The sequence below is a fragment of the Staurois parvus genome, unplaced genomic scaffold (genome assembly GCF_062004578.1).
Source record: "Staurois parvus isolate SC_StPar_1 unplaced genomic scaffold, SC_StPar_1.0 ptg000224l, whole genome shotgun sequence".
NCBI classification, from domain to species: domain Eukaryota; kingdom Metazoa; phylum Chordata; class Amphibia; order Anura; family Ranidae; genus Staurois; species Staurois parvus.
In genome coordinates this window covers 1,106,700-1,132,428 of record NW_028318020.1, presented here as the reverse complement: position 1 = coordinate 1,132,428, position 25,729 = coordinate 1,106,700, and the positions used below count along the sequence as shown (strand labels likewise).

At 42.6% G+C, this 25,729-nt stretch overlaps 1 protein-coding gene across 1 annotated transcript in view; it reads right to left on the bottom strand.

Moving 5' to 3' along the window:
• Nucleotides 1-25,729, bottom strand: part of LOC149460606 (uncharacterized) — a 345,151-nt gene that overhangs the window by 87,460 nt on the left and 231,962 nt on the right. The window lies entirely within an intron of this gene.

Sequence of the window (25,729 nt, the reverse complement as noted above, 5' to 3'; positions counted from 1 at the left end):
CAGTGACAGCGGGAAGCTGTTATATATAGAAGTGGTAGAAATGTCTCTTCTATATGTGATGATCGGCTCCTGCAAAACACGGGACCGGAACAGGCAAAGTTTGGTTTGTACAGTCGTCTCATCCCTACTCTCCGACAACTAAACCCAGAGATCATCCCAAGTGGTCATTGTATTTGTCCCTTACATTGGTGACCAATGGGAGAAGGACCCCCTTATATCAGTGGTCAATGTAGTGGTCCCTTACATTGGTGACCAATGGGAGAAGGACCCCTTATATCAGTGGTCAATGTAGTGGTCCCTTACATTGGTGACCAATGGGAGAAGGACCCTCTTATATCAGTGGTCAGTGTAATGGTCCCTTACATTGGTGACCAATGGGAGAAGGACCCTCTTATATCAGTGGTCAGTGTAGTGGTCCCTTACATTGGTGACCAATGGGAGAAGGACCCCTTATATCAGTGGTCAGTGTAGTGGTCCCTTACATTGGTGACCAATGGGAGAAGGACCCCTATATCAGTGGTCAGTGTAGTGGTCCCTTACATTTGTGGCCAATGGGAGGAGGACCCCATTATATCAGTGGTCCGTGTAGCTGTCCCTTACATTGGTGACCAATGGGAGAAGGACCCCCTTATATCAGTGGTCAGTGTAATGGTCCCTTACATTGGTGACCAATGGAAGAAGGAACCCCTTTTATCAGTGGTCAGTGTAGTGGTCCCTTAAATTTTGTGACCAATTGGAAGATTCCCTTTTATCAGTGGTCAATGTAGTGGCCCCTTACATTTTGTTACCAATTGGAGAAGGATTCCCCTTTTATCAGTGGTCAGTGTAGTGGTCCCTTACATTTTGTGACCAATTGGGGAAGGATTCCCTTTTATCAGTGGTCAGTGTAGTGGCCCCTTACAAAAGACTAGAAGGTCTAAAAAAAAACTAAATGTGAATGAATCACCAGGACCAGATGGCTTGCACCTGAGAGTCCTCAAAGAATGTAGCCAGGTCATTGATAGACAGTCATTCCACATATTTAGGAAAGCTTACTGACCGGAATGGTGGCAGCGGATTGGTGAATATCTAACGTGGTTCCAGTATTCCAGAAAGGGCCGAGATACATATCTGGAAGCTCCAAGCCAGTCAGCCTAACATCAATAGTTTGTAAACTATTGGAGGGATGATAAGGGACCATACCCAAGAATTTGCTGATGAACATAGTATCATTAGTAGTACCCAGCATGGATTTATGGGAAAAGATCGTTCTTGTCAGACCAACCTATTAACAATCTATGAGGAGGTGATCTGTGATCTGGATGAAGGAACCCCCGTGGATGTAGAAGCAACGAGGATTGTGTCACTTCCAGAGTCACTCAGATGTAAACAAGACATTTCCAGCTTGTGAAAGCATCAGAATGAACTGATCTTGGTTTGATCGGATGTTTTTATGGTCAGATTGGGATCTGGGGTCCAATAGACCGCAGATGTCTCAGTAAAGAGAACCTGTCTGATAGCAATAAAAGTAATAAATAAATTGGGACAGTGTAAAAAAATAGAAAAAAAATTAAAAGAAAAAAATGAAAGCACCCCCCCCCCCTTGTTTGCACACAAAGGCTAACACATATGGAAGTCCTCCACGCATTGTAAACGGTGTTCTCACCACACGTGTCTCCACACAGGTATGGCTGGAAATGTCAGAGTGAGAGCGATAATTCCGGCATCAGACCTCCTGTGTACCTCTACACTGGTATCCTGAGTGACACCTATGGGGGGTATTTAGGCCCCGTAGTTTGGCGCCGTTCCACTGGCATTTGTAATTGTAAAGCGTGACATGTTAGGTATCTATTTACTCGGCATAACATCATCTTTTACCCCCAAAATGGTATTATATTGTGTTTGTTGCACTAACATTAGGTAAAGTTTCTTTTCTAAAAAATGTACATTAAAGAAAATCTGCAGAAATACGGTGCAACAAATATTGTACCAGCAACCATGTTCCTCTCCAGGGTCTCTGCTTATATATAATATTTGGGGGCTCTCAGTCATTTCCCAGCAAATAATGACTTTTACATGTCGGAATGTCAGAATTGGCCGGGTAGGGAAGTATTAATAATAAATACAATAAATAATCGTCTGCTGACATTTAGGAGTCTATTAATAAATGGAACAACAACTCCCCCAGGTAGAAGTGCCGGTACAGTCCATTCCTTCTGTGTGAATGGGATGGGGGGACCAATGGTAGGAGGATCTTTGCTGAGCTGCTTGAAGGGTTTCCATCCATTTCACATGGAAAATACCACATTTGTCTATTGGATGGTGAGAATTCCTAGGATACTTAGCGCCATCTAAAGGCCAAATGCAGAATTTACCATTTTAAATCAATGGCTGGTGTCATAGTGTTGGTTTAACCCCCTGATGCCGACCGCATGCAAATTAGTGACCTCTCAGACAAGACCTGGGATTTGTTCTGTGGGGCTGCTAATTTGTGTACCTGTCTTTGCTGGGAGCACACCACACGGCGCACTCAAAGCACAAAGACCGGGGTGTCACTGAGAGCCCCGAATTCTGGAACTCTCAATTCCGGGTCACATGATCGCTGTGATAGCCTCTGATTGGCTATCACAGTGATCAGTCACTATGAAACCCACCCCTTTGTTTTCTCTCTGTGAATGGAGGAGAGAGATATATTGCATCATTATATATATTCCATTATACATTGTATTATTATTATTATTATACAGTATTTATAAAGCGCCAATAGTTCGCTCAGCGCTGTACATTACAAAGGGGGACAGAACATGTGACAGAACAATACCAATACAATGCAAAACATGAGGGGATCGAGGGCCCTGCTCTTTCGAGCTTACAATCTAGGAATCATTATATTATACATTGTATAATTATATACATTTTATTATACAATGTATTATTATTATTATTAGTATTATTATTATATACATTATATTACACATTGTATTATTATATACATTCTATTATACATTGTATCATTATATACATTCTATTACACATTGTATCATTATATACATTATATTATACACTGTATCATTATATACATTCTATCATGCATTGTATCATTATATACATTATATTACACATTGTATCATTATATACATTATATTATACATTATATCACTATATACATTATATTACACATTGTATTATTATATACATTATATTACACATTGTATCTTTCTCTGTCTTTTCTGAGAGGAAAAAAAAGTGTGTGTTAAAAATGTATATAAATAAATATATTAACCACCACCTTATAGCAGAAATACTGCTACAGGGCAGCAGGGGTGTGTATAATCATGTATATATATACATGATTTTGCAATTCTGGGTAGGGGGCGTGCGTGAGCCACATGTGCATGCCTTACCAGTGCTGCCATTGGTGGCCTCAGCTGTCAATCACTGGGTCCTGGACAGTGATTCCCCGCCGGCACCCTGTGATTGCTGTGTATCACTGATGGGGGAGAGACCTGTGTATAAACAATACAGATCTCTCCCCTGTCAGCTCCTGCAAACTGCTTTGTATGGCTCTGCATAGCAGTGTGCGCACAGTGAAGCACGCACACAGCCCCTATAGTGAAACAGCACACAGTTAACCCTTTGATTGCCTCAGATGTTAACCCCTTCCTGCCCAGTGCCATTAGTACAGTGTCAGTGCTTTTTATTAGCACTGATCACTGTATTGGTGTCACTGGAGATGTCAGTGACACCAAGTCAGTTCCCTCCAGTGTCAGAATGCCGGCTGCAATCCCACTATAAGTCACTGACCATTACTAGTATAAAACAAATCCCAGTATCTACACCGCCATTTGTAGACGCTATATCTTTCATGTAAACCAATTAATTTACACGTATTGGGATAATTTTTACCAAAGACATGGAGCAGAATATATATTGGTTGAAATTTAGGATGAAATTTGATTTTTTTTAGGGAGGTAAATTTCATTAGGGTGCGGCGTTGCATGACCGCGCAATTGTCAGTTAAAGTGCAAGAAAATCTTAATGCTGACAAGTCAGAATTGCTGTGTAATATTAATGACTTGTGGTGTAATACTGGTAAACGCATGTCTGCCCCTCCCCCAACAATCTCATGAGTCATTACAACTAGAGGGCGCTATCCAGCAATTGAATGTTGCCTCTGAGAATTATAAAAGACTGTGTTACATATATTGGTCTGTTACAGCCGTACAACACTCAGGAGTCATTGGAGGATTGAGGGGTTCAGGAGCTCAATCCTGAAGAGACAATTTAGTGGTGCGAACAAAGACAGAGGCAGAAGTGAGAATAACATCTCCATGAATCCAGATCTGATCGCTCTGCGTCTACTAGACACTCCTCAACATCTTCCCAATCCATACAATCAAGGTTCTCTGCACTCAGTCAGCAACTAATAAAAGCCGTGCTGATGATGAAGATTCTAAAATTCAGGCAGCTTTCACCCAGAAGAAAGCAGAAATGGAGGCTCAGGCCGCAGAAATGGAGGCTCAGGCCACAGAAATGGAGGCTCAGGCCGCAGAAATGGAGGCTCAGGCCGCAGAAATGGAGGCTCAGGTCGCAGAAATGGAGGCTCAGGCCGCAGAAATGGAGGCTCAGGCCACAGAAATGGAGGCTCAGGCCGCAGAAATGGAGGCTCAGGTCGCAGAAATGGAGGCTCAGGCCACAGAAATGGAGGCTCAGGCCGCAGAAATGGAGGCTCAGGCCACAGAAATGGAGGCTCAGGCCGCAGAAATGGAGGCTCAGGCCACAGAAATGGAGGCTCAGGCCGCACATAAGAAAGCAGAAATGGAGGCTCAGGCCACAGAAATCGAGGCTCAGGCCGCACATAAGAAAGCAGAAATGGAGGCTCAGGCCACAGAAATGGAGGCTCAGGCCGCAGAAATGGAAGCTCAGGCCGCAGAAATGGCGGCTCAGGCCACACATAAGAAAGCAGAAATGGAGGCTCAGGCCGCAGAAATGGAGGCTCAGGCCGCACATAAGAAAGCAGAAATGAAGGCTCAGGCTGCAGAAATGGAGGCTCAGGCTGCAGAAATGGATGGGGCACTATTCCTCCCACTGACACCAATGATGGGGCACTATTCCTCCCACTGACACCAATGATGGGACACTATTCCTCCCACTGACACCAATGATGGGGCACTATTCCTCCCACTGATACCAACGATGGGACACTATTCCCCCCACTGACACCAATGATGGGGCACTATTCCTCCCACTGACACCAATGATGGGACACTATTCCTCCCACTGATACCAATGATGGGGCACTATTCCTCCCACTGACACCAATGATGGGGCACTATTCCTCCCACTGACACCAATGATGGGACACTATTCCTCCCACTGACACCAATGATGGGGCACTATTCCTCCCACTGACACCAATGATGGGGCACTATTCCTCCCACTGAAGAGGAAATGCCCTTGAAATGGGTGTTCCAACAAGACAACGACCCCAAACACACCAGTAAACGTGCAACATCTTGGTTCCAGACCAACAAGATGGACGTTATGGAGTGGCCAGCCCAATCCCCGGATCTTTATCCAATAGAAAACTTGTGGGGTGACATCAAAAATGCCGTTTCTGAGGCAAAACCAAGAAATAGAGAAGAACTGTGGAATGTGGTCCAATCATCCTGGGCTGGAATACCTGATCACAGGGGCCAGAAGTTGGGGGACTCCATGCAACACAGATGTACAGCAGTTCTCAGAAACAGTGCGACTACAACCAAATATTCATGAAGTCATTCAAAGGAAAGCAAAATCTTCAAACATTTCTCAGTTTATATAGTGAATGTTTGAGTTTGTAAAGAAGAATGCAAACACTGCGATTTTTTTGAACCGTCTAATATTCACTTTTCTTCCATTTTTTTAGAGGAACAACACAAATTTGATGTATTTTTCTTCATGTTTTGATTTGGAATAGAATGTGTCGTGTTCCCAATGCATTTGTGTGGATGGAAATAAAAGCTATTAGAAGGATTTTCAGCTTTATTCACTTTTTTCAACACACTGCGATTATTTTGAACACAACTGTATAAATCTGTTCATAATACTTCCCCAAATTACATCACTGACCTTGTCTCTAAATATCACCCAAACCGTACACTCCGCTCCTCGCAAGACCTCCTACTCTCTAGCTCCCTTGTCTCCTCCTCCCATGCTCGTCTCCAGGATTTCACCAGGGCGTCATCCCATCCTCTGGAACTCCCTACCCCAATCTATTTTAACCTCCCTAACGGTATTCCTGAGTGTAGCTCGGGGTAAAATGTCAGTACCAAAAGCGGTAACCCTGAGTTACACTCGGGCTTACCATGCGGCGCTGCATAGGGAGTCCCTGCAGAGCTTACCTTGTCCTTCGCTCCCACGATGTGTCCCCTGCAGCGTCCCCGGCCATCTCCTCCGGCGGATGCCGGCATCCGCCTCTTGTGTTCCAGTCCCTGTGACGTCGGGACGTACGGGCGCCGCCGGCGGTGGGAAATTTGAAAATTTAAAAAAAATGTCATTTTTTTCAAAACGATTTTACATAGTAAAACATTGCTGTTTCAACCCATTTCACATACATGTTGTCCCGAGTGCTTTGTCCTGTCCCCTGTCTGCATTTTGATTGTTCTTTCTGCCTGGAAACTTAGAAAAGTCCATGGCGTCCAAAAAGCGTCCCTTTAGGTCAGACGCGGTTTTAGACCGGCTAGAGAACAGCGATAGTAAATCAGAACCACTTGCAGAATTGAGTGATAATGATTCGTGGGGGAAATTCCTCATCAGACACTGAAAACGATTCTGCGACTTTGCTCAGCGATGTGCGAACTTGGCGCTATATTTCACATTTCAGTGTTTTTGGTTTGATTATATTATTGAATTAAATGTATGATTTAGACTCTTGTTCAGACAGATTTCAGGGAGTTATTCCTAAAAATTACAACCTACAATAAAAAAACTACATATTTCCATGCAAAATAATGTACCGCTTTCAGCACCAAAAATATGAAATAATCAGACCGCCAGGGAGGTTAATCTAATTTTTGTCCAAACAATTAACTTGAACAAACGAAATCACACATATCTACTAAATACTAATTAGTTCTGTAAACCTGGCACTAAACCCTCCTGTCCTTTACAGCCAAGGAAGTTGCCATCTTACCCTCAGATTAGATGTGCAGTTGTCATGGTGCAGCACATGTGATCATCTATGACAGCAGACATTTGAAGGTTTGACATGTTGTGGGCTTTTGAATCATGTCTCAAAAATATGACTTTTATCAAGACATAATATTATATGGCAAACAGCTCAGCAATAGCCGGATGCTAAGAGTTAATTTTGTCTTGGTTGAACCATCTAGCTAGAGAAATGTAATGGGTAAAGGGATGGTTTTTCTTTCCTCCTAGAGACAATACTATTTTAAAGTTCTACAGGTGATCAAACACCATCATTCAGACTTCAATAAGCAGGTAAACATATACAAGGTCTGGACATGACAATAGAGGAACCAAACTGATTGTCTGAGAGCTTACCCAAAACCTGTAGAGTGTGATGAACCAACAAACCTCTGAAACTATTACTATCTACTATTGTTCACCAAGGGTGAAAGCATTAACAATTGTTTACCATGAGTCAAATACAAGGGCTAGGCAAACAGAGATTTTTTTCCCTACACAGAGGGAATGTTGATGCTGAAACCAAGGGGTGAAATTCAGGACATTTAAGTTTAAAAGTTCACTGTATATCATTACAAAAATGTACTACAAAAACAGATTATAAATAAGATGTCATAGACTTTAAACACCACTAAATACTCAGCAATGGGAACTATATATCACTAACTTGAGTATTGAGATGATGGGAAGTAAGATGTATTATAAACTAGCATTAGTTACATGTCTTATCAGGAAACAAACAGGATGATACTTCAAGGAGGAATAACCGAATATACACCTATATTCCATGGTCCCTATTTAGAATATCATAGGTATGATCACTGCTATATCTGGAAAGTGCTGTATATTTTATTCCTGAAATTACCTGAAGATTCCACCCAAGATATGAGTCATATCAAATACTCACATTGTTCTGTGATACATGACCGCCACCTGGCGGGCAGGTGAGAAATAGCTTATGTACACACATTTCTCAACTAGCCAATCAGGAAGCCTGGTGGGAAGGTATCTTAGAACAATGGACTAGTGGATATAAAAAGCCCATGTGCTGTAACAGAAAAAAAACCTCATGAAAAAGAAGAACCCTCATAAGACCTGATGGAAAGACCTGACATCTGAAGAAGATCTCTACTGAATAACTACTCTTCCATCTTTTCAAACTTCCTAAAACTTTAAACCTCTAATCTTATAACTTCCTACATTCTCCCCTATTGAATCTATCACTTGCCTATATATCAGTCTAAAGGCGTTCCACTGCCAGCTAAATCCACGGGAGAGTTGCCTAGTCTGACGTCCGGGTGTGGTGAGATGTTTATTTGATTTTGTATTAATTATTTCCTCTGTTGTGTAGAATCATAAAATTACCTTAGTGTATTACAACAATATTGGATAGTTAGATATATGTAGTCAGATACTGTGTTACTGTTAAAAAAATTGCTGATTGCCATATTATAAATTTTTCCATATTTCATAATTTATTGAATATTAATAACCAGAGTATCATATATCAAGGGCTTACTTCTTTCAAGCCTATGGCCACGGCGTGTAAGAATATAACCTTTGAGATATTCGAAATTATTAATTATTAATAAATTTAATATAATATCATATCATTTAAATTTGTGATTGATGTAATTAGTTAGAGACATTATTAGTGTGTCTTACATTGGTAGGATATATTTTTGATTGTGTGTACCAATATTCATTTATCACCAGTCTTTTGTGTTTTGTGTTAATATATATATAATTTTTGTACATAAATAAATTTTTATATTTATCTATTATAAGGCAAATTTTGTGTGTATGGTACGAAATCATATTGGCTAAAAGAATTCAAGGTATAATAATAAGTGGTGATCAAATTATCAAGGTGTCCAAATTATTGGTTTACTAAATATTTGCCGTATTTTAACGGCTGGAGGCACTGTAATATTTCATCTAAGGGAAAGGGACACGCCCTTTATAAATAATATATCCTTACATAAACCACCACAACATAAATTTGGAGGCGCTGCTGAGAGCCATAGAAATCGTACCATAACACAAAACGCACTGGTGATTGTATATTTGTACACTTTATCAAACATATATTTTGTATCAAAATGGCATCCAGTAATCACGGATCCACCTCTTCCAATCATAACGAGGAAAATATGGCGGCCCAAGGTATTGAGGAAGAAACTCTGAAGCCAGCCCGGAAAGCTGCCGGTGCTTGGCAGAATTATGTTGAATGTGGAGTAATAGATTATCTCCGCAAGAGATTAGGTCTGGGGGATAGCCATAATGAGTTTGTGGATGAAGAAAAAAAACAGGCTATGAGCACCTTTGAGGACCTGTTTAACCAAAAGGGCCAGGTTGTTGGGTTTTTAATGGCATTTGCTGGAGCAGAAAGTGATAGAGGCCGTGACAGACTTCTCCTAGAAGCTTGGCCCATGTTATGGTTCATGACCGCTGGAGCTGCCCAGCGGACCATGACTCTAAGGGAAGAGTTGTCAGAGGCCCGCCTCTTGTTAGAAAGCAAAAATCAGGACATTGAGTCTTTGAAAGGGAAGCTTGGTCATGCCGGTGTTCGTTTAGACGAATCCGAGAAACATTATGATAGATTGGTCGGAGACTTTCGAAGTGCTCAGGACCTATATGAAAGAAACTTTCAGGAATTAAAACAACTTCAAAAGAAGTATCAGGACTTGAAAGATGAGGTGGAGTACTTCAGATCAGAGAGGTTATCTCCTGTCAAAATTAAAGTTCACCCAGGGGATAAGCATGACCAGTCAGAACTTACCTTGATAAAATCTGAGCAGAAAACTCTGGAGGAGCAGATTATAAGGTTGACGGCCCAAATAAATTCTGGGGTCCAAAGACGGACCAACCCAGTCAAGCCAGAGGCTGATGAGCGGAGATACCCGCATCACAGCGAAGTATCTGATAGTGAGTCAGGGTCAGAATATAGGTCACCTCCTAGGCTTTCAAGATACACTCCAGAGCGCTCTGAAGAAAAATATGAGGTTTCATATAGGCAGGAAGGGAAATCCCAGGGGTCATTCAGGAGATATGACACCCCAAAGGTCATTAAGTTCCTGAAGGACACTGTTCCTATGTTTTCTAAGAAAGGGTCCCTTGAAATCACCGAACACATGAAAACATATGAACAGACGTTAGAGATTCTGGGCATTAGAGATGACCACACCAAAATAGAATTGCTGCCATGGGTGTTTGAGGAGAAATACCGGCAATTCTTTGAGACCTTGAGGGCCTATTCCAATCAGTCCTGGAGAGAGGTTAAACATAAGTGCCACATGGAATTTGGGCCTTATAAAACTGTAACCTCTGCCAAGGCTGCGGCCTACAATTTAAAGTGTGGTCCTCACCAAAGCCCTGCAGAATTTCTGGCTGTCCTCAGAAATGCCTATTTCCTGGCTGAAAAGGATCCCAATCCTAACCAGCCAGAATTCAAGACACTATTCTATGAAGCATTACCTGCTTACATAAAATTGGGACTTGCAAAGGATTACAGAAAGGGATGCTCTCTTGATTGGTTGGTGAGAGAGAGTGACTATTTATTCTCGATCCAACAGTCCAGTGAGGGCGGGATAAAAAGAGAACCTAAAAATAGCCCCAAGATAGTAGCAGCCACTACCGTTTCCCCTCCAAATCCAAATGTGCAGGCAGAGAAGAAATCATATGCGGAAGTAGTCCGTGGGGGTAAAACCAATGGTTTCCCTAGATTTGTACCTCAAGCCCAGCAAGTGAAGGAGGTCCATAACTTTGCACCCCAAAACCAGTGGGTGAGAAAGGATAGACAAAAGCCAGGGAACTACGGTAGTGGAAGTGAGAAGAATAAAAAGTATGGTAAGGGCCAGTACAGTGATGAAAATCAAAGGAGGCAATGGTATCCTCAGAGGTTCTATTATCCTCGCCAAAACCAACATGGGAATTTTTATGGGAAACCCAATTTCAACAGGAACCATAATTACAATAAGAATCCCAATTTTAATAAAAACTCCGATTTCCAAAGATTTCCTCCACGCCAAGAACACCCTCAGGCTCAAAGGGGGGATACAGTACCCCAGGCTCCCTTTAATAACAGGGAGACCCCAAAACCTCAGAGAGAACAATGGCGTCGGGACCAGAGCAGTAGTTCTGACTCTGAGTCTCATTACCAGTCTCGTCCAAAATACAAGCGCAAGTATAAGAAGAGGGAGAATCAACAGAATGACTCCTCTGAGCGTATTGGACAAATAGAGGCACAGGTCAGCAAAATGGCTGAACAGATGGACAGGCTTGTCACTCAATTTCCATCCAATCCTTTTTTAGGAGCAGCTCCTGTGACCAACCAAGGGTCACAGAATTAACAGGCAACCAAGCCTTAAACCAACAGGGGAGGACACTGAGTCAAATGACAGGAGATGTGTGCCCCGTCCCTGACACGCCTACTAATGGAGAAGCTAGTTCTCAGGCAAAGGGGGACCAGTTGTTGGTTATTAATGATTCTCCTGTTTTTCAGTGTCCACCTATTGCCCCTAATATAGTCGCAGCATCGGAAGTCATCAGGATTGACAAGCCAGACGGAGCACCAACTTCTAGTTGTGCTTCTGTCTTGAGACAGTCCAAGAATCCCACCAGGGAGGATAAGGGTAATGTGTCCACCACATGCGGTGAGATAAGAGCCAGTCATATGTTATTGAAGGGCCCACAGATCTTCAACCACACTAATTTCATGTGTGAGCTGACTGAATCTGATGGGAGATATTATGCCACGGTGCAGGTGCAGGATGCCAGTGATCTTTCGATTGTCGGCTTAATAGACACTGGATCCCAAGCAACCATCATGTCACAGGAGCATTTTGACAAAGTGGCGAATGTCATGCCCACCAAGCCAAGACTTAAAAGTTTTGACAGCTCATTGATTGGTGTAGGTGGAGACCCGTTACAAGTCATGGGTACCGCCTGGCTTAAACTGAAACTGGGTAATAAGGAACTGAGACACCCCATCATCATTGCTAGCATATCACAGCACCACATGATAATTGGGATGGACTTCCTAAAAAGGCTGAACACCATAGTTGACTGTGTGAACCAAGTCCTGTGGTCACAGGTAAATACCCCAATTAAATATGGGAAACTTAAAACTCCCCATTCCCGACAACACTGCCACCTGGTGGAAGAAAGGCCTGGATCATTAGAAATCCATTTCAGGAACAGCCAACTTCCTGATGTAACGGTTATCAAACCTGATGACTGTAACCCTATCAGAAGAGATGAGGAACACATTTTTAGAATTCCCCAAGATAAAATCAAAGATATTTCCCTCCAAGATGACATCCTTACGATATCTTTTCATCAGGAGGATAAACCAAGAAAAGGGGGAGATCATACCCAATTCTTGACAGGTATTGAAAGGGTTAACAGCGACTTGTTTATCCCCATCCGGATAAATGGTCTTAATAGGTCAAAATATGCCAAACTAGATTTGAGACAGGAACACAGCTTTGTAAGCCATGGGTTGATAAAACACCTGACCGAAATGGAAATGATCCGTTTCTCCACACCTCAGCGTCATTGGATTTCAGACTCCCTTGATGACTCTGATGATCACAATTCAATGGCTAGGTGTCTCTTAAACGTCACTGTAGGAAACAAAACAGCCACCCATGTGTTCCTAGTCTTGGATAATCCCCAAACGAAAATTTATTTTGGCAACGATGTATTACATCGCTTTGCAATGCAAGTCGACCTAATTAATGACTGTTTATGGAGTCGACTAAAGGGGGACCCCGAAAAATACCAAAATCTGGACTTAGCTTTAAAATCCCAGCAACAGATGCCTTATGCTGTTGAAGTCCAGGTAGCCCAAAAGATTACAATTCCTAAGGGCATAAATAATTTCATACTCCCCATCCAAGTTAAAAAGGGACATAGACTGAAGGGGTCAGATGCATTAGTATGCCTCTCCCATAAAATGCAGGGGGAGGGACTGAACATTACACACACGCCCCTAGTCAACACACATCAATCCCCGATGTACATTTACGTACATAATCTGTCCAATCAGGACATCGTCTTACCCAAAGAGACCCTTATTGGTCTAGCGGTAGAGACTGAATATTACACCTTTGGGGTCACTAACCAGGTGATTGGACTCATCCCCGATGAATATTTGTCGGAGGAACAATTAATTGAACAAACATTCCATTCATTACCAGAGGGTATTTTCACCATAGAGTCCATTTATCCATTCGATTCTAAAGATGGCACCTGTCGAATCGAAGAGACATCAATTGTCTTTGATCACCCAATCAAAGAACAAGAGTACCCCAAAGAACCTGGATGGCAGGAGAACACACACACACATCACATACCCAATGACCTCACCACAAAACTTGAAGAGGCATATGAGATAGGTCAGCCGGAAAGCTTTCCTGGATTCAAGGAGTTAGTGGAAGAGATGGTGGCCCTCGCCGACGCGTGTGCCAGTGATCTCGACCGACAATTGCTCCGAGAGCTTCTCCTTGAATTCCAAGAGATCTTTGCCAAGGATTCTTACGATTGTGGGACTACTGACCTACACGTCGCTAGGATCCAAACAGATCCAGATGCCCCACCAGTATTCGTAAGACAGTATAGGTTACCATTAGCTTCCTATGAATCTCTAGCTGAGATTATCAGGAAGTTACATGAAAGGGGTATAATTAGGCCCATCCACAGCTCCTACAACCACCCGATCCTGGGTATTTTAAAACCCAATGGACAATGGCGTTTATGCGCTGATCTCCGTCAGCTGAACAAACGTGTGTACATGTCAGGATGGCCGGTCCCATACATAGACCAGTGTCTCGCCCAGCTCCAAGGATCCCAAGTTTTCACAGCTTTGGATTGTGCACAGGGGTATTGGACCATAAAGGTGAGTGAGGAAGACCAATACAAACTGGCCTTCAGTTTTGGGAATCGACAATATTGTTGGGTGAGAATGCCTTTCGGATTCATAAATTCCGGACATGAATTTGCTGTGTTCATGCACAAGGCCATGCCAGACGCCTTCGAAAGGGGGACGTTGGCATATGTGGACGATATCCTGATCAAAAGTACAGATATGACCAAACATATTACAGAACTTCGGCATGTCCTGGGCCAATTAAAAGCAGCAGGAGTTAAACTGTCCTTACAAAAAGCCCAGTGGTGTCGCACGAAGGTAAACTTCCTAGGCCATGAAGTTACTGCTGAAGGTTTGAACCCACAAAAGAAGAAAGTTGAGGCGGTTCTGAATTGTAAAGTCCCTACTAACCTTAAAGAATTGAGATCATTCCTAGGTATGGTAAACTACTCGCGTAAGTTTATTGACAATTACGCCGAGATAAGCAAGCCACTGCTTCACCTACTGAAGAAGGATGTCGAATGGTCGTGGGGTAAGAAACAGGAGGACGCCATGAAGGAGTTAAAGGAACGTCTCACACAAGCTCCGTGTCTCGGATATCCCGAAGGGGGTAAAAATTTCTATCTAGAGACAGGGTTTACGCAGGTAAGTATGAGTTCTGTTCTTTACCAGAAACGTGATGATGTCAGTAAGGTGATTGCCTATGCCAGTAAAACTTTGTCCCCGGTTGAAGTAAAGTTCAGTGACTGTGAAAAAGCTCTATTGTCCACCGTGTGGGCATTACAGAATTTCCGCAGTTACATTCAGGGAGAGAGAATCATTGTTGAAACGGCACACCAGCCTTTACAGTATTTAAAGAGTGAACGTATCAAGGGAGGAAATGTGTCTAATAGCCGCATCACTGCTTGGACTTTGTCTTTGCAAGGGTGGCCTCTTGAAATTCGGTACAAACAGAACAAGGAAAGTCCAGTAGCCCAGGGCCTAGCCGAGCTCCATGATTGTTCCGCAACTACGCCTGCTATGGAGGCCCCGGACACTGACTTTCTGGAAGAACAACTGTTCTCTCCCTACAAGGTTTACGATGAAGAATACTGTAAACAGCTGCCGTGTGTATATGTGGATGGTTGTGCTTTTCATCACAAGGATGGGGAACAGCTCCAACTAGTGGCAGGTATTGGAATCGTTTGGACCCAAGGTGTCACCCCAATTTCTGTGGGATACAAACTTGGACCAAAAAGCAGTCAGGTTGCTGAACTTACTGCAATTCTTAGAGCAGTTGAGATGGCTATAGAGTTCAACATCAGAGAGTGTGCCATCATAACCGATTCCAATTATGTCAGGAATAGTTTTGTGGAGTATTTCCCTAGGTGGAAGCGAAACAACATGAACAAGAGTAATCACAAACCCGTGAAACATGGTAAGCTCTTTTGTCACATCGATGAACTGGTAAGGTACAATGATCTCACTCTGCACTTCAAGAAGACCAAAGGCCACTCCAAGGTTCTAGGTGCCGAGAAAGAAGGGAACGATCTGGCCGATTCTCTAGCCAAGGAAGGGGCAATCACCGGTGAATTGTTAGACATTGACCAATTTTTAGGTACCGTACAGATTGAAGCTGTCACCAGGCAACAGGCCAGAACAGCTGGTGATCCGAATGCATTACAGTGGAGTCACGATTCTCCTAGTGAGGATTTAATTACTGCCCAAAAAGAAGACCCAATAATTGGCTTGTTTTATAGTCATATAGAAGATCCCAACCAAAATCCCATAAATAAGGAAGTATATAGTGGGAAGGAGGATTTACGTATCTTAATGAAATCCAAATCCCAATTCTCTTTATACCAGGGATTGTTGATACGAACCTCAAAGGGTGGCGTACAACAATGGGTCGTCCCACTTAAATTTAGAGGTTTGATGCTACAGCATGCCCATGATGCTCCCACTTCCGGTCATCGTGGAGAGAAGATCACGTATGAGATCCTGCGGGATTATGCCTACTGGCCTCATATGTTACGTGATGTGAAGGAATACTGCCAAGGTTGCCTAATATGTCCCCAATTTCAACCTACCAAGCCAACTCACAGAGCACCTCTCCAGAAGAGGGGGATATGTATGCCTTGGTCAGACCTTCAAATGGATTTTATTGGGCCAGTAACAAAATCTTCACGAGGAAATCGGTATATGTTAACAGTTACATGTTTATTCACCAAGTATGTCGAATGTATACCAGCACCAAATAACAGCTCCGAGACATGTGCTGCATTGCTAATAAATCATGTATTTTCTCGTTTTGGTTTACCTCAGAGGATAGAGTCTGATAGAGGATCGCACTTCACTAGCGAAGTGATGGCCAAATTGTGGAAAATTTTGGGGGTTAAAAGGAAATTGCATATCGCCTATCGGCCAGCCTCTAGTGGTGGTGTAGAACGATACAATCAGACCATCGTTAACGTCCTTAAGAAATTTGTTAAGGAAACAGGCAAGGACTGGGATGTTAAACTTCCGCTGGTCCTGATGGCGTTGAGGGCTACTCCGAATACAGTTACAAAAATGTCATCTTTTGAACTGATGACAGGTAGACGGATGGTACTGCCCCAGCACTTATTGTATCGCACTACAGATCAAAATTTGATCAATGCTACCACCACACACCAGTACATAGAGGATTTACGTAAACATCTGCAATATGCTTTTGCCTTTGCCCAGCGAAATTTGGAAAGAGCTGCAACTAGTGCTAAGACATACTATGATCTCAAAACCTCCAAGAAGGAATATGAGATTGGTGACAAAGTCTATCTATACAACTTTGCAAGAGACCAGATCAAGGAACGGAAATTCCTTCCATCTTGGAAAGGTCCGTTCTCTATCATTGATAAAATTTCTCCGGTCGCATATAAATTGCAGGTTACCCGGTATGGTGAAATCAGTGATAGATGGGTGCACATCAACCAATTACGTGCTTGCCATCCGAAGTCTCAATTGCAGTTGTTGGAAGACTGAACCCACCAATTCCTATCTGGAGATATTGAGATCATTATTAAATTTCCTTTAAACATATAATTCATATTTTGCCTTACAGGATCCAGTAACATAATTTTATGTATATCCATTACTCAAACTGTTCATTTTGATAATTTAGAAAGGAAGGCCCAGACTATGACCAGACCGGCGATCGGAGGTGTCAATGACCAGACCCTAGAAGGAAGCTATAATGTCCTGTGGGAAAGACCAGATGCCAGAGATCGATCCGGAGACGATAACCTGATGTCCCAGGCCACCAAGGGCCAGTCCAGAGGAAAAAACCCGCCTAGGAGACCGTCTAAGAGACCTGTCGTGCGGAGGACCCATGGACCCCAAGGTGGATGTGCCAGGCCAGGCCGGCCTCATCACAAGACCAGGATCGTCATCGGAAGTGTCCATCTAAAGACGCCGAGTCAAGTTGAGGAACAACCAGCATTACCGCTGCCATTTTGTTATCGGAAATTTTTTTTTTTATTATTTCATTCCCTTCACCGGAGAAGACGAACAATCACTCTAGCCAAAAGCCCCACTCATGTTTTGCGACACAGACACCCCTATACACGTGCCTGTACCCCAAACAAAGGGGGATTTTGTTGTGGGCTTTTGAATCATGTCTCAAAAATATGACTTTTATCAAGACATAATATTATATGGCAAACAGCTCAGCAATAGCCGGATGCTAAGAGTTAATTTTGTCTTGGTTGAACCATCTAGCTAGAGAAATGTAATGGGTAAAGGGATGGTTTTTCTTTCCTCCTAGAGACAATACTATTTTAAAGTTCTACAGGTGATCAAACACCATCATTCAGACTTCAATAAGCAGGTAAACATATACAAGGTCTGGACATGACAATAGAGGAACCAAACTGATTGTCTGAGAGCTTACCCAAAACCTGTAGAGTGTGATGAACCAACAAACCTCTGAAACTATTACTATCTACTATTGTTCACCAAGGGTGAAAGCATTAACAATTGTTTACCATGAGTCAAATACAAGGGCTAGGCAAACAGAGATTTTTTTCCCTACACAGAGGGAATGTTGATGCTGAAACCAAGGGGTGAAATTCAGGACATTTAAGTTTAAAAGTTCACTGTATATCATTACAAAAATGTACTACAAAAACAGATTATAAATAAGATGTCATAGACTTTAAACACCACTAAATACTCAGCAATGGGAACTATATATCACTAACTTGAGTATTGAGATGATGGGAAGTAAGATGTATTATAAACTAGCATTAGTTACATGTCTTATCAGGAAACAAACAGGATGATACTTCAAGGAGGAATAACCGAATATACACCTATATTCCATGGTCCCTATTTAGAATATCATAGGTATGATCACTGCTATATCTGGAAAGTGCTGTATATTTTATTCCTGAAATTACCTGAAGATTCCACCCAAGATATGAGTCATATCAAATACTCACATTGTTCTGTGATACATGACCGCCACCTGGCGGGCAGGTGAGAAATAGCTTATGTACACACATTTCTCAACTAGCCAATCAGGAAGCCTGGTGGGAAGGTATCTTAGAACAATGGACTAGTGGATATAAAAAGCCCATGTGCTGTAACAGAAAAAAAACCTCATGAAAAAGAAGAACCCTCATAAGACCTGATGGAAAGACCTGACATCTGAAGAAGATCTCTACTGAATAACTACTCTTCCATCTTTTCAAACTTCCTAAAACTTTAAACCTCTAATCTTATAACTTCCTACATTCTCCCCTATTGAATCTATCACTTGCCTATATATCAGTCTAAAGGCGTTCCACTGCCAGCTAAATCCACGGGAGAGTTGCCTAGTCTGACGTCCGGGTGTGGTGAGATGTTTATTTGATTTTGTATTAATTATTTCCTCTGTTGTGTAGAATCATAAAATTACCTTAGTGTATTACAACAATATTGGATAGTTAGATATATGTAGTCAGATACTGTGTTACTGTTAAAAAAATTGCTGATTGCCATATTATAAATTTTTCCATATTTCATAATTTATTGAATATTAATAACCAGAGTATCATATATCAAGGGCTTACTTCTTTCAAGCCTATGGCCACGGCGTGTAAGAATATAACCTTTGAGATATTCGAAATTATTAATTATTAATAAATTTAATATAATATCATATCATTTAAATTTGTGATTGATGTAATTAGTTAGAGACATTATTAGTGTGTCTTACATTGGTAGGATATATTTTTGATTGTGTGTACCAATATTCATTTATCACCAGTCTTTTGTGTTTTGTGTTAATATATATATAATTTTTGTACATAAATAAATTTTTATATTTATCTATTATAAGGCAAATTTTGTGTGTATGGTATGAAATCATATTGGCTAAAAGAATTCAAGGTATAATAATAAGTGGTGATCGAATTATCAAGGTGTCCAAATTATTGGTTTACTAAATATTTGCCGTATTTTAACGGCTGGAGGCACTGTAATATTTCATCTAAGGGAAAGGGACACGCCCTTTATAAATAATATATCCTTACATAAACCACCACAGACAGTTTGGTTTAACCACAACCACAAGTATGACATTGATCACCAGAGACATGCCTTGGATGGATTTGATTTGAAAACACTTTGGAAAGGGCCTTGGGCTCAGGGGGAAGGGCTCTGGTACCAAAAGTCAGGGGCCTTCATGGTTACTTGCACCGGGGCCCCCCCCAAGCCTGGGGCCCGTTCCACCGATCCCGGAGCCCCTTTCTCTGTTGCTGAGCCCTCTATTTTGGTCCCACAGGGAGACACTTTCGCATGTTCTGCAGCAGGCCCCCTTCCTGTCATCTTGGGTAGTATTGCCACCTTTTCTTCAAGCCAAAACGGAACACTTTAGCGGAACTATACAGATTTTTTTTTATTAAATAACATTTCTACTCATATGGATTAAATCATAAGAGCCCTCCCGCATCAAAGTTCACAGAGTTCCCCCTTTACATTGGAATCCACAGAGTTCCCCCTTTACATTGGAATCCACAGAGTTCCCCCTTTACATTGGAATCCACAGAGTTCCCCATTTACATTGGAATCCCCTCTACATATGAACTCTTGGAGTTCCTATATACTGTAAGGGTGGACTCTGCAGACTTTGATGTAAGGGAGACTCTGATTTAAGGAAGGGCATTGGGAACTCTGATGTGAGGAGGAGACTCTAATGTAAGGGGGATCACTGCAGACTCTGGTGTAAAGGGTAACTCTGATATAAGGGGGTCTCTGGTAACCAAAGCCCCAACATTCATCATAGTTCCCATCATTCCATTTTAACCTGGGTTCCCATAGTCCACCTTTCATCAGAGTCCAGAGAGCCCCTTTTGCATCATTCACGTGTTGCTGATCATCTTGTCTTAGAACTGCCTTTTGTTTGCAGAACACCACTGCCTTATGGGAAATAAAAACCATCTAAACCCAGAAGTGTGCATTTAAACCTCCTCGCATAGTATGACTTACTTTCCTCATAGTAAGAATAAAAGTTAGGCTTCCACCAGTGAGTCCTATTCTCCATGATTAACCCCGTCCTGTCCCTGGCCAGTCTACACGGCTCTATCATCTGTCACATCTATCACATCTCATATGTCACATCTATCTGTCATCTATCACACACACACACACACACGTATGAGAAGCTGGAACAGGTGCTTGTTGCAAGACAAGATCGTCACTTCCGTCTATTTCCGGTTTCTTCCCAAAGTCTCGTGAAGGACAAGAAGAAGATGGACGTTGCACATGGTCAGACAGTTATGACAATAATGGTGACTTTTTCTTTACACTTCTTCTTGATATTTCTACAGTAGTTGTATCTCCATGGAACTGTTCATGATACGCTTTACATTGTTATTTCTACAGTAGTTGTATCTCCATGGAACTGTTCATGATACACTTTACATTGTTATTTCTACAGTAGTTGTATCTCCATGGAACTGTTCATGATACACTTTACATTGTTATTTCTACAGTAGTTGTATCTCCATGGAACTGTTCATGATACACTTTACATTGTTATTTCTACAGTAGTTGTATCTCCATGGAACTGTTCATGATACACTTTACATTGTTATTTCTACAGTAGTTGTATCTCCATGGAACTGTTCATGATACGCTTTACATTGTTATCTCTACAGTAGTTGTATCTCCATGGAACTGTTCATGATACGCTTTACATTGTTATTTCTACAGTAGTTGTATCTCCATGGAACTGTTCATGATACGCTTTACATTGTTATTTCTACAGTAGTTGTATCTCCATGGAACTGTTCATGATACACTTACATTGTTATTTCTACAGTAGTTGTATCTCCATGGAACTGTTCATGATACGCTTTACATTGTTATTTCTACAGTAGTTGTATCTACATGGAACTGTTCATGATACACTTACATTGATATTTCTACAGTAGTTGTATCTCCATGGAACTGTTCATGATACACTTACATTGTTATTTCTACAGTAGTTGTATCTCCATGGAACTGTTCATGATACACTTACATTGATATTTCTACAGTAGTTGTATCTCCATGGAACTGTTCATGATACGCTTTACATTGTTATTTCTACAGTAGTTGTATCTACATGGAACTGTTCATGATACGCTTTACATTGTTATTTCTACAGTAGTTGTATCTCCATGGAACTGTTCATGATACACTTACATTGTTATTTCTACAGTAGTTGTATCTCCATGGAACTGTTCATGATACACTTACATTGTTATTTCTACAGTAGTTGTATCTCCATGGAACTGTTCATGATACGCTTTACATTGTTATTTCTACAGTAGTTGTATCTCCATGGAACTGTTCATGATACACTTACATTGTTATTTCTACAGTAGTTGTATCTACATGGAACTGTTCATGATACACTTACATTGTTATTTCTACAGTAGTTGTATCTCCATGGAACTGTTCATGATACGCTTTACATTGTTATTTCTACAGTAGTTGTATCTCCATGGAACTGTTCATGATACGCTTTACATTGTTATTTCTACAGTAGTTGTATCTCCATGGAACTGTTCATGATACACTTACATTGTTATTTCTACAGTAGTTGTATCTACATGGAACTGTTCATGATACGCTTTACATTGTTATTTCTACAGTAGTTGTATCTCCATGGAACTGTTCATGATACACTTACATTGTTATTTCTACAGTAGTTGTATCTCCATGGAACTGTTCATGATACACTTTACATTGATATTTCTACAGTAGTTGTATCTCCATGGAACTGTTCATGATACACTTTACATTGTTATTTCTACAGTAGTTGTATCTCCATGGAACTGTTCATGATACACTTTACATTGATATTTCTACAGTAGTTGTATCTCCATGGAACTGTTCATGATACACTTTACATTGTTATTTCTACAGTAGTTGTATCTACATGGAACTGTTCATGATACGCTTTACATTGTTATTTTACACCATTGTGTGATAGAATAAAATCACACTTCATTTTTTATTTCAACGGCTCTTTCATTCATAATTGCCTCAAGACACTAAAAGAAGTATTATATGTGTCTAAAATCCAACAGTCTGTGCATGTAAACGCACCCCCAGCAGTAATGCAGGAACCAGAGCCCAGGGTTATCCCGCCTGATCATGTTTCTGGTGACCCAACATGTTTTCCAACTTTAAAAACAGTTGTTTACTATGCTTCAAGCTCAGACCACATTCTTCTGGTTCTGAAGGACACGGGTTAACCTTGTTGTTACATGGTTGCAGGGGCCCCAGTCTTGGGCTTTTAGTCTCCTCACAGATGACCCAGCCTGAAGGTCAGTTGGGTTTAATCAATGATAATCCTGACTGTGCCCACTCAGCAGAAACTAACCATCAGGATAAATTCATCGCTGAACAATACTGTTCTGATTTCCACCACTGGTCACCTGACTCGGGGTGGAAGGCCCCAGATCCAAGAAGCCGGTTCAGGTTAGGCCTATCCTTTATCCTCTGGGGAAAAGGCTAGAAGATCTCAGGGACTCTGCTTATACTGTGGGGACCATGGCCACTTTGTCACCAGCTGCTCCAATAAGCCAAGAAAAGGGCCCTTCCCCTGAACCTTTAAACTCTATGTTTAGAGCCCCGTCTAGTGCTCTGCTTATTCTACCCCCTGGAAAGCTGTTTGTTCCCCTCCACCTTAGGCATAAAGTGCTTTCAGAGGCATATCCAGCTAAGACGGCCGAGCTCCCAGGGAGTACTAAAACCTTTTCTTTGGTTTCTCGTGGGCTTTAGTGGCCTCTCTCCATAAGGACTCCTGTTTCTGTGTAAGAGCTGCAGAATCTGTGCTCACTATAAGTCCTCAAAAGTCCAACACTCTGGATTACCCCTTCCTTTGCCTGTCCATAAACACCCTTGGATGCATGTCCAGGCTGACTTGTCCTCAAGGTCTGCTGCCTTTACACCTGATGATGTGGTCTAGTCTGTCTCTTCACCTGCTGATGCGGTCTAGTCTGTCTCTGCACCTGATGATGTGGTCTAGTCTGTCTCTACACCTGCTGATGTGGTCTAGTCTGTCTCTTCACCTGCTGATGTGGTCTAGTCTGTCTCTTCACCTGCTGATGTGGTCTAGTCTGTCTCTACACCTGCTGATGCGGTCTAGTCTGTCTCTACACCTGCTGATGCGGTCTAGTCTGTCTCTACACCTGCTGATGCGATCTAGTCTGTCTCTTCACCTGCTGATGCGGTCTAGTCTGTCTCTTCACCTGCTGATGCGGTCTAGTCTGTCTCTACACCTGCTGATGCGGTCTAGTTTGTCTCTACACCTGCTGATGCGGTCTAGTCTGTCTCTACAACTTCCAATGTGGTCTAGTCTGTCTCTACACCCGTCGATGTGGTCTAGTCTGTCTCTACACCTGTCAATGTGGTCTAGTCTGTCTCTACACCTGCTGATGTGATCTAGTCTGTCTCTACACCTGCTGATGTGGTCTAGTCTGTCTCTACAACTTCCAGTGTGGTCTAGTCTGTCTCTACACCTGTTGATGCGGTCTAGTCTGTCTCTACAACTTCCCATGTGGTCTACTCTGTCTCTACACCTGTCGATGTGGTCTAGTCTGTCTCTACACCTGCTGATGTGGTCTAGTCTGTCTCTACACCTGATGATGTGATCTAGTCTGTCTCTACACCTGCTGATGTGGTCTAGTCTGTCTCTTCACCTGCTGATGCGGTCTAGTCTGTCTCTTCACCTGCTGATGCGGTCTAGTCTGTCTCTTCACCTGCTGATGCGGTCTAGTCTCTCTACACCTGCTGATGCGGTCTAGTCTGTCTCTGCACCTGCTGATGCGGTCTAGTCTGTCTCTACACCTGCTGATGCGGTCTAGTCTGTCTCTTCACCTGCTGATGCGGTCTAGTCTGTCTCTGCACCTGCTGATGCAGTCTAGTATGTCTCTTCACCTGCTGATGCGGTCTAGTCTGTCTCTGCACCTGCTGATGCGGTCTAGTCTGTCTCTTCACCTGCTGACGTGGTATAGCCTGTCTCTGCACCTGCTGACGCGCTCTAGTCTGTCTCTACACCTGCTGACACGGTCTAGTCTGTCTCTACACCTGCTGATGCGGTCTAGTCTGTCTACACCTGCTGACGCGGTCTAGTCTGTCTCTTCACCTGCTGACGCGGTCTAGTCTGTCTCTTCACCTGCTGATGCGGTCTAGTCTGTCTCTACACCTGCTGACACGGTCTAGTCTGTCTCTACACCTGCTGATGCGGTCTAGTCTGTCTCTACAACTTCCAATGTGGTCTAGTCTGTCTCTACACCCGTCGATGTGGTCTAGTCTGTCTCTGCACCTGTCAATGTGGTCTAGTCTGTCTCTACACCTGCTGATGTGATCTAGTCTGTCTCTACACCTGCTGATGTGGTCTAGTCTGTCTCTTCACCTGCTGATGTGGTCTAGTCTGTCTCTGCACCTGCTGATGCGGTCTAGTCTGTCTCTTCACCTGCTGACGTGGTATAGCCTGTCTCTGCACCTGCTGACGCGCTCTAGTCTGTCTCTACACCTGCTGACACGGTCTAGTCTGTCTCTACACCTGCTGATGCCGTCTAGTCTGTCTACACCTGCTGACGCGGTCTAGTCTGTCTCTTCACCTGCTGACGCGGTCTAGTCTGTCTCTTCACCTGCTGATGCGGTCTAGTCTGTCTTTACACCTGCTGACGCGGTCTAGTCTGTCTCTACACCAGTCGATGTGGTCTAGTCTGTCTCTACACCCGTCGATGTGGTCTAGTCTGTCTCTACACCTGCTGATGCGGTCTAGTCTGTCTCTACAACTTCCAATGTGGTCTAGTCTGTCTCTACACCCGTCGATGTGGTCTAGTCTGTCTCTGCACCTGTCAATGTGGTCTAGTCTGTCTCTACACCTGCTGATGTGATCTAGTCTGTCTCTGCACCTGCTGACGCGCTCTAGTCTGTCTCTACACCTGCTGACACGGTCTAGTCTGTCTCTACACCTGCTGATGCCGTCTAGTCTGTCTACACCTGCTGACGCGGTCTAGTCTGTCTCTTCACCTGCTGACGCGGTCTAGTCTGTCTCTTCACCTGCTGATGCGGTCTAGTCTGTCTTTACACCTGCTGACGCGGTCTAGTCTGTCTCTACACCAGTCGATGTGGTCTAGTCTGTCTCTACACCCGTCGATGTGGTCTAGTCTGTCTCTACACCTGCTG